At 36.4% G+C, this 9,787-nt stretch overlaps 1 non-coding gene across 1 annotated transcript; it reads right to left on the bottom strand.

Moving 5' to 3' along the window:
* Positions 1 to 8,263: 8,263 nt before the first annotated feature.
* Positions 8,264 to 8,336, bottom strand: TRNAA-AGC. Its single transcript has one exon. It is a non-coding gene; the product is annotated as a tRNA-Ala (tRNA).
* Positions 8,337 to 9,787: the final 1,451 nt, after the last annotated feature.

Below are 9,787 nucleotides of genomic sequence, written 5' to 3'. Positions count from 1 at the left end.
AACCAACTAATATTTAGGCTATTTGTTTCTGGAAAAGAAATGTAGTAATTTTGGAAAATGCAAGTACAGATCCAGGCATTATTTTAATGAACTAGTCCATTAGTGAGCCTCCTGATTAGCAAAAATAGCCTTGCTTATGTGAATAGTCAGTGCTCTAAATGCATGTTTTCACTTACTGGGCCACTTGAAGCACTTGGCATATAACATTTTAAGTATGTTGTTTTGGACCAGTGACAATTCCTTCTGCAGCCCAAAAGAAAGATGCACTTAGATGAAATGTTGGCAAAGGACCAACTCCTGCAAAGAAATGGCAATTTCTTGTCAAAGACACAGCACAGCTCTATTCTCATTTCCTGGTAAATGAAAGTGTTCTTGCTGTGACCTGTAAACATATTATGGACTCTTCTTCAATTTTGTTCATTGCAAGACTGACCCTCACTTGATAAAACTGCTTGATTATGGCAGCGTGACAGGAGCAAGGCAGTGGTCCTCACATTCCCATTGTCCCCATACATGTGCTGATGCTGTTAAGAGCAACTAGTGTGGGATTTAGTCTACTGCAACAGCCATTTTTCCTCTTTTATTTTTCAAGCTGCTTTCTTTTTCTTGTCTTACTTTTTAATAAAATTTCTGTGCTTTCCCACTGCATCATGCAATGAATTTTGCCTCTAGACAAGAATAAAGTGAGAAGGGAAGCAGAAAAAAAGAACAGTAGATGCTTCATGGTATTGCATAGTCTGTGTACACTGGTACTGTTTACAAACCTCTGTCAAGTGATACTCCTGTGCCCTAGAGGTAGAGGGAGAAATGTTTCCACTCAGCTCTGTGAATGCAAGACACAAAGCTTTTTTATTTTGCACTCGAACTCTTAGCTGCTGTAAGTGTCTTGAAAGGAATTCTTCCAGCCCTTACCTGTTCCAGTTCATCTTCCTAAGATAACTTCCAGTTGGTCTTAATCAGGCTAACTATTTTTGGGTTTGGTGTAGATCCACCATCGTCTCCCAGTGAAGGATAAGTCCATCAGTCTGAGGACACTAGCTTTAATTTAAATACATTTTACACTACAGTATTTCCTGGTTTGTCTTATATACTCCAAAGAAATATAATTCTCACAAACAAAAGCCTTTCATGTAACACAGGTGGTGTTAGGTCAATTTATACTTTCCTGAAAGCTTTTTTCAACTGTGGCAATTAAGTAAAAAAGGTGAAAACAAATATCAGAGTAATTTTAGTGTAGCACAACCCTGCTGAATAAATGTGTTCTTTTAGTGAACTGGTCACAGGTACACCAACAAGACCTTTTACTGAAGTGATATTCAGAAGCCTACTGAATATAGAGAAGGACTATACACTATTATGCCAATTCCACTCAAAGTAGGGTTTCTTGGTGCCTGAATTTATTTCATATCTGGGTTGCATGGAAATAAGAATTATTGTAAGATGTTGTCCTACATAAAATATATATGGTTTATCAAACAGTAAGAAAAGGTTCTGTTGGTGAAGGTCCGGTGTAAGAAAAGGTCAGTAGGTGAAGGTCTATGTTTTTTTGAAGGAGGTGGGGTTTTTTTTGTATTGTTGTTTAACGAGAAATTTCTTGAAGAGAGGAGTTTTGTGACCATATAAAATGTGTGTATGCAGACAACCTTCCACAAGTAAAAGAAATTAAAGTAGATAGTATTTTAATGAGTTGTAAAATGTAAGCCATTTTTATTAAAGAAAAAAAAAAAAAAAAGAGTGTTCTCTCACATCTCCAAATCACTCTTTCTTTTTAAATCCTTTTACAAATTAAGACTGTGTAAATTGTCCTGGTTTTATAGGCCTTTGTTTTTCATTTGTACTGTTGTTTTGTTTATTTATTTTTATGTTTTTTTTTTGTTTGTTTGTTTTGTTTTGGTTTGGTTTTTTGGGAGCATCTCACAACAAGTAAAAATAAGAGCCAGAAATCAAACACAGATTTCTTAAGTAAGGCCAGACATTGTAACTGCTTGAATGTGCAATTTATAAGCAAAATTAAACTGTTCTAAATTTTATTGTTCTTATTTCCTGAAACATTGATCTAAAGCTATGATATTTGATAGAAATATAATTTCATAGGAATACAATGGTCATGATACAAAATAGCAATGGTTTGTTTCTGAACTACTCATATCTGGACATGTATTGTTCCTTAAACAAAGTTCACTCTCAAGAACAATCTTGGCTCTCAAGAGATGTATGTGCATTTTCAGAAGGAAGTATTAGTAATGTCTCCATATGTTATTTGTGATCCAGGACCAGATTTGTTGGTCCTCAGCATTTATATAAGAATTTGAAGAATTTCAAAGGGTAAAAATGCACCATCGATAGCATATTTCAAACTCCAAAAGTCTTTTCTAAAAACCACTGAATGTACTGAAAACAAAAATCCTGCATATATAACAGGAAAATTCCACAGGTAATATTTCAATTTCCTGCTTTCCAAGCATATCTTGAGGGGATCTAACTTTCTTCCAGCCACATGAGTAAAATTTTGAGAAAGCATTTAGGTTTGTCAGGATATCTACGTTTTATCCTGTATCCTATATGACTGGCTGAATATAGGGACATCACTTATGAGGGTTTTTATTATGCATATGTAGAATGTCAAACTTCCAACTCAGACTACTCAATGATTCTGAGATTCTATATACACTTTTCATTCTGCATATGCAGAAGCAAACTTATAGGTCATAACCATGAGACCTTTTTTCATTTTTTCTGAAAGCAGTGTTTGTAAAGTGTCCATATAAAGAGTGACATTCTGTCTATTATGTTTTTCTTAATTTTTAGGCTATTTGTTAAAAATATTTAAGACATTTTGAGAAATCTGATATGTCTTGGCATTTCCATGCCGACTCCCACAGAAATCAGCAGCAACTAGTTTCTAAGAAGAAATACCAGCAGACTAACTCTGAGTGGTAGGAAGTGTGAATGGAAATTGTCTCTTCCTGTAGAGCTGTATTGTGAAGTATTGGTGGATCATGAGTCCCAGGAATATTACACCTAAAGTAAAAGCTTTATGAGGTTTCAGAGCTATTCTGAGTTATTGAGAGCTGAGTATCTTCATGCTGCTGTGGAGGCTGATAGTGATATGAGAACCACACCTAGATTTTGACCTAAAGGTTTAGGTGATGTGTATTTTATGTGCCAAACTGCTTACTGTTTTTTTCTCTATATGATTTGAAAAAGCAAATAAATTAGACTTTCAGGATTCTTCTTAATGGATCTAGTTTGAAACACTACTGGACTCTGTTTTCTGCAGGTAGTAAACTCTGCTTTGGTCCCAGAAGGAGCAGACAAAATTTTTGGGCCAGCTCAGGGTTGATGTTTTTATTTCCTTGTTCTTCCTCTGAGTACTCATTTTTGAAAAGCAACAAAATATAGCTCCTGATTCAAACTCCACTTCCCCAATGATGGAGCAGCTGTCTTTGCTTCTTAGTATTAGAACAAGGAGACACAATACTAGATGACAATTTTAAGACGTATGCACAGACATTTTATCTTGCTGCCTCCAGCCCAGCTCTGAAAATCTAAAGCATTTGCTGTCAGGCCTGGTGATTTAACAGTTCTGACATCCCTGCTCTTACCAAATTCATCACGATAGCAATCCTCAGTCAAGCCAAAGGTATGATTGGCTGAATATATTTCAATATTTAAGTGTTTTTTTCATTTAAGAAAAGTGTGTTTAGAATTAAAGTCTTCATGTGTGCACATTCACAAGTGTGTTTATGTATGAGAAAGAGAGAAAGACAGTGAGCTACTGTTCAAGTGTTTAGAACGGAGTAAATGCATTGATTATGCATATCACATATCCTCCTTTTAAATTGCAAATCCTGAGATCAGAAATCTGGGTGGGATTAAGCTGAAAAAAGAACAGATGGGACTGTTGATGTGACTGCCAGAGGCTTGGGCAGAAGGCAATGAAAAATAATTCCATTTTTCCCCTAAATTGAGAAAGCTAAACTGGTGATCAGTGGTAGATTTTGGGCAGATGGGGTGACGGAGAAAATGGTTGGCAGACTTAGTCACAAGATAATGAGAGTAAGATAAGGAGTTTTAGGTGGCATCAGGGGATCTTGAACTTCAGAACATGTAGCCTTGCATGTTTTTACAAAGGCAATAGTACATGGAGAAGAACATTTACTGACAATATGTGATAATCATTTGAGTTCTATTTATCACACAGCACATGTGTGACACTGAATATACTGCAGTAAATACATATGTTTGCATCCAGAATTGGAAATGTTTTTGTATATATATCAGTCTGAATATTTCTACTACTATTATCAGTATAATAAACTAAAGTTTTTTTCTTTCCCTCACTCCATTTTGCAATTAAACCTTCTCCCAGCCCTTCCATTTCACCCAGTTGTTCCCTCTTTCATTCTCTTTTCCATGAACTATCCACTTCTAATTTGTAAACTCAGATATGAACACATCATTACATTGTGAAAGAAGCAGAAAGATGAAGTCAAAATGCTTCTTCTCAATGAAAAGAAAAAGTACTAGCACTTACTACAGTAACAATAGCAAATTTTACCATCTATCTTGAAAAATACATCACTAACTTAAGCATGATGGGATAAAATAAATCTTATATAATGGGTATTCTAGAACATTTTTCCAGAATTTTCTATTCTTTCCATTCTTTCCATATCAGATGTTAAGATTAAAGATCACTGTAGAGATAATTTATTTTGATTTATTTTGGTATTTCTTATTGCATCAAATGTATATTTTATAAACAAAGAAAAAGGGCTCAATTTATAGCCACATATGGAAGTATTGTTTAAATATGAAAGATTGAAAGGATGATTAAATCTCAGCTATTCAAATTTCATTATTTGTTTTGCTGGGAATCTGTTTCATGTTGAAAAATGATAGCAACAAATGCGTTGGAGTTGTAATATAACTCATGGTACAATCAGTACAGTTTGCCGTGTTTGAATGTCAACCATACCTTTAAATATTGGCAAAAGACCTCAGTAGATAGACTAAAGTGCCACTGAAAAGTGATTTTTTACCCCACTGGCTTTTTCATAGTCTGTAGCAATTCGACCAGTCAAATCTAATCAGCTTTTACAAAGAGATCTTAGTATTCCTGAAAGAATACCTTTCAGACTTGCTCTGCAGCATTTGAAGGACAAGCTGACATCTTTTAACCAATGGATGGAATAGCTTTTCATATGAGTAATGTTAACATTGCATAGTACATGCTAAAAAAACTAGAGTACCAGATTGCCTCAACTATAAATTGGAGCTCATAAAGAAGATCTGTAGGATCAGGAAAGCTTTGAATCCCACTCTTTGAGCATTCTAAGCTGTGTAGGGCAAGAGAAGATTCAGCAGCTTCTGGAACAGAATCTGGGTAATCCTTCCCTGTGCAATGGTCCTGGTCAGCTGCTTTGGTATATGCTGTAGTACATGTTGGTGCATTCACACATATGTAGAGAAATTTTATTTTATCCATTTTGCCATTCTGCTGTTCTGTATCTTTTAATATCAGTTCTCCTTCCAAAATCAGATCCTGAATTTGAATATCCTCATCAACCCAGAAACAGCCACAGGTTGAGTTGTATCTACTTGATCCTGCATGTTACTACCCAAGCCCAAGAAGATTTAAGGAAGAGCAATACCACACATGCATCTCAGCACCCATCTGCTGAGTTAACTGTAGGAATGCAAGGAAATACCCAGTGCGGAAACCCAGTCTTCCTCATAATCACATTTAATTTCCCTGTCGATTTAAGAGTTTGACAGCTGTGATTAGTTGGCTATAAGATGACATACTTGAGTAGCCAGCTGAGAAATCACCCCCTATGTTTCAGGTACTGTACAAATGTTGTTCACATGAACTTTGTAGGACTTATTTAATACTAGTACTGCTGGAGTTCACTGACAAAACTTTGTCAGCTGGTGTGACAATTTAATGAAGATAAAGAGAACTTTAAAAGCTTGTACTATAAAGGAATGTCCTATTTGGGGAAAATAATGAACGGATACCTGGCTAGACTAGGAAAGAGAGAAAAGATTAATCACTTCTCACTGTTGCAGGATGTCACAATGGCATTTTGGCCAAACTCTCTTTGAAGGATGTCCTCATAAAACAAACTTTTTATTCTGATATTTAAAGCAACAGGAAACAACTGGAACAGTGGAAAGAAGTTTAAAATTTGGAGTCTAAATATAGGATACTTAAATCCATAAATAGTAGGTAACTTGATTATCTCAACTGACAGACGACGTAATCATCAGATGTTCGTCTTCTGTCAGACTTTATGGGAAAGAGGGCAAAAGGCAACCAGGCCAACCAGCCATAAAGATATACTTAGTTAATGAGAAAAGAGCAAAAGATTTTAGCATAATGATATCCTTTTTCAGCAGTGAGGCAGGTACTTATCATTCAGTTTCACACAATCTGAGGCATATAAGCTGTTCATTCATGTCATACCATATGTGAGATGCAGTCTTACTCTCTGAAACTTCTTTTTTTTTTTTTTTTTCCCCTTTCTCTGAATGTCTGCAAAATAAGTCACCTGGAAAATGTTCTATACTTTCATCATTAACCAACACCTCTCACCATTTCACTCTCAGAGATGTGGGTGTTGTCTTCAAATTGGGCTTTAGAACACTTCTGATTTGAAACAACATCTCATGGCACTGCCAGGACAAATATTGTGCTTCACCACTGATTTCAGGCACTACTTACATGCATCTTTATTGCATCAGACACTCACGTTTGAGCTGACATTCTGGCAAGTGGATTTGTAAGAGGTCTATAAGAGTTCATGGAAGTATGTAGAGTTGGGATTACCTGATTGCCTACTATATTAATAGTCATTCATTATTCTGGATAATTAAGATTGGCTTTTTTGTTGCCTTGAAAATTCTATACATATCAATAAAAAATATAATGTAAGCTTGGATCCCAATTTTTTTTCCAACTGTAAGTCTGAGTGAAAGAAAGAATAATTTCCTTTCTTGAGCCGTGAAACAAATTTTTGGAAGTCACATAGGTGAACTAAACCTATTACAAAACCACCAAAACAAAAAAATATAATTTTCTTCACATTATATTTCAGATAAATATTTATGTACCATCAAATTTCTAATACATTCCCTTGTGAAAAACTCACCAGGAAAACAATGACATTAACAGAATCACCTACCATGGGGCGTCGTGCAAATCATACTTCAGTTTTGAAATGCACATATCTTGTGGGCCTCAGAGGCATTTAACAATGTTGGTCTTTGGGAAAATGGAATTGAGTTCTCTACATAACATTTGTTATGAAACTATTCATAGAACATGCAACAGTTTTCTTCTACAGTAATAAAGTGTTTATATTCCTGTCTGCATTTTTTTATTAGACCTTACTTGTATTTAGACTTTTTGAAAGAGTTATAAGTAACACCTGAAAATAGAAATGAATGAGAGAGATCCTAAACCAGAGAAAATATGATGTCTACAGCACCTGCAATGCTACCAGTATTGCATCTTTTTTATGTGAACCATAGAATCATAGAATGTCCTGAGCTGGCAAACAACCACAAGAATCATTGAGTACAACTCCTGGTCCTGCATAGGACAACCCTAAGAGTCACACCATGTGCCTGAGAGTATTGTCTAAACACTTCTTGAACTCTGTCAGGCTTAGTGCTGTGACAAGCCTGTTCCAGTGCCCTGGAGAACCTGTTCCAGTGCCCAACTACCCTCTGGGAGAAAAACCTTTTCCTAATCACCAACTTAGACTACTCCTGACATACCTTCAGATCTGGACCTCTCTGGTCCTGTAAGTGGTCACCAGAGAGAAGAGATCATTGCCTGCCCCTCCTCTTCCTCTCATGAGGAAGTTGTAACTGCAATGAGGTCTCCCCTCAGTTTCCTCTTCTCCAGGCTGAACAGACAAAGTGACCTCAACCACTTCTCACACGACTTCCTCTCAAGACCTGTCACCATCTTTGTAGCTCTCTTTTGGACGGTCTCTAATAACTTTATATCCTTTTATTGTGGTGCCCAAAACTGCTCACGGGCCTAAAGGTAAAGCCACACCAGTGCAGAACAGAGCGAGGCAATCCCCTCCCTCAACAGGCCAGTGATGCTTTACCTGATGCAAAGGACATGATTACCCTTCCTGGCTGGCAGGTCACACTGCTGACTCATATTCAATTTCTTGCAGTGCAGGACCCCTAGGTCCCTCTCCATGGTGCTGCTCTCCAGCCTCTCATTCCCCAAAAACTGTGGAGAATGCGGGCATCGATCCCGCTACCTCTCACATGCTAAGCGAGCGCTCTACCATTTGAGCTAATTCCCCTCCCTGTCTGGAGCATTTTCATGTAAAAATATCCATCATATTGTTACTATACTTGTGTCATCATCTTATTATGAAAGTCTCAGAGAAATAAATATCAGAAGAGTCCCATTCATCAGGAATGGACTTTGTTCATAAAATAATTATACATAATAAAGAGACATGCAATGGTAGTTACTGTAAGACCAGTTTACTGAACAAAGCCTTTATCACGTTCAACTCATCCTTAACTACCTTTTACCTATATAAAGACAACCATTAAAGGAACTTACATGCTGGATTCATATCACCCAGCTTTTGCCAGGATAAAGTTTTGTACAAAATTTGCCTGGCTCTCTCACCAGACAGTGGATGAAAATATGTGACTTTGGGACACAGATCGTCATATCCTAGACTGAATTTCTGAAGGTGCTTTTCTCTTTATTGCATGAAGATTTTTCATGAATGTTTAGTCTAGATACCAATTTTTAGCTGTCTGAGTGTGAGTGGGATAAAGTCCACCTTGTGAGCTAAATTCAGACTGAAGAAAATGCAAGCACTGAAGTATATAAGATCTTAAATAGCATTACTAATGAACTCTGTTGATCTCAGTCATGCTACCCTGATCACAACTAATGACACAATGCTGGCTTGTCCTCCCATCAGCTAAATGAGTTATAGATAAATCTGTTAACTTGTACTTTTGAGAAACTGCTTCATACAATTCTCCTACCAATTTTATTAACTTCTGAAGGCAAAATCTGGGCTCAGCCTTATGGTTCTGTTTTATACATGCAAGCTTTTCAGTCTTACAACACCAGTTTAGAAATCACTGAGCTCTAAATACCACTAAATTAATCAGAACATAAAATTGAATAAATATTGGCTCATGAAGAGACAGATGCTACTTTGCCAGATAATGTCCTTCATGAAGAAATGAATCAATGCACATTTCTTCCTTCCAAAATTATTCTTATATTCTTTATCCTTCTTGCAGGTACCATTAATTTTAATTAGGGAATTATAAGGGCAAAAAGCAAGATGAAGGCCAGAATGCTAATGCTCTATCACTGTCATCCAGGCCAATGTATAGGCCCAGTTAAGTACTTCTGTTGGCCAAAATAAATGAGATATATTTTTGGTCAGACATATTTTTTATTTGTGGAGAAAAATAATTTAGAATACACTGACAGCTAATGGAATGCAGCTGGTCTAGAGCCAACCCTTTCATTTTAGCAGGAAGTACCATTCAGAGGTTTGAAGAAGAACAGATTTATTGAAGTCCACACCTAATGACTGGATAGAATTTGGATTCATACTCTTTGTCTCAATCTGCTCTGTGCTTGTCAAAGATATGCCAAGCAGTTGAGAATGACTGGGAATCACTAACTGTTTTTCTGTTCAAAAAGTATAGAATAGATTATGCTGTAGTTATTACTGGTTTTGAAAAACTTGCTGGAATTGAACAGCACTCT

This window comes from Empidonax traillii, unplaced genomic scaffold (assembly GCF_003031625.1).
Source record: "Empidonax traillii isolate 1590-97213 ecotype Southwest subspecies unplaced genomic scaffold, ASM303162v1 scaffold964:size404437, whole genome shotgun sequence".
NCBI classification, from domain to species: domain Eukaryota; kingdom Metazoa; phylum Chordata; class Aves; order Passeriformes; family Tyrannidae; genus Empidonax; species Empidonax traillii.
Note: the sequence above shows the minus strand (reverse complement) of the source record. Positions and strands in the feature narration are given on the sequence as shown.